At 41.8% G+C, this 718-nt stretch overlaps 1 non-coding gene across 1 annotated transcript; it reads right to left on the bottom strand.

The window, feature by feature from the left end:
- Window positions 1–645: 645 nt before the first annotated feature.
- Trnak-cuu (transfer RNA lysine (anticodon CUU)) lies at window positions 646–718 on the bottom strand. The gene has a single exon. It is a non-coding gene; the product is annotated as a tRNA-Lys (tRNA).

The following is a 718-nucleotide window of genomic DNA, read 5'->3' as shown; positions in this document are numbered from 1 at the left end:
CTGTTTTATGACGTATTATGTAATTTGGCTGTAACTATAGCATCTCTAAGAAGGTTCTCAGCGAAGTGAGTAGTTGAAATCGAACGGTAGCAATCGGTATTGACTCCTTTCAGACCCCTCCGGTACTTAATGGGCCTAACATGTGAATAAATGACATTACTATGAAACCAATAATACACAATACTTCAGCGAATAATTTCTGCTCTGGTAGATATTTAAAATAAATACTTGTAGGATGCAGAGACTACACTACATTCCATAGAATGATCAGAGAGGAATCGTATACGGAATCTGATTACCCCAACAGTCTGAATACGTCTTATCGTCAGAATGATAACAGTACATCGGAAAAGTCAATAACAGAAGCCGATATGGCACTAGAGAACGGCTTTTATTGGAATATAAAAGTTTACAGATTTTAATTTGCGTTCCCAGTAAATGTAGTGGCACCCAAAATGCCCTTGACTTTCTCCCATGAGTCATCCTCTCCACAGCAGAGGTCAACGGGCGATAGTTGGCAGTCTGCCTCACAAGCATAGCGTGAAACGAAAATGGCCTTTGGTTTTCCGAGCAGGATTTATTCCGACCCATACCTTTCCAGTAGAGGTATTACGACAAATTTTTCTTCGCGAAGTTAAAATTTTACGCCCAACGTGGGGCTCGAACCCACGACCCTGAGATTAAGAGTCTCATGCTCTACCGACTGAGCTAGCCGGGC

This window comes from Schistocerca nitens, chromosome 9, assembly GCF_023898315.1.
Source record: "Schistocerca nitens isolate TAMUIC-IGC-003100 chromosome 9, iqSchNite1.1, whole genome shotgun sequence".
NCBI classification, from domain to species: Eukaryota; Metazoa; Arthropoda; class Insecta; order Orthoptera; family Acrididae; genus Schistocerca; species Schistocerca nitens.
Note: the sequence above shows the minus strand (reverse complement) of the source record. Positions and strands in the feature narration are given on the sequence as shown.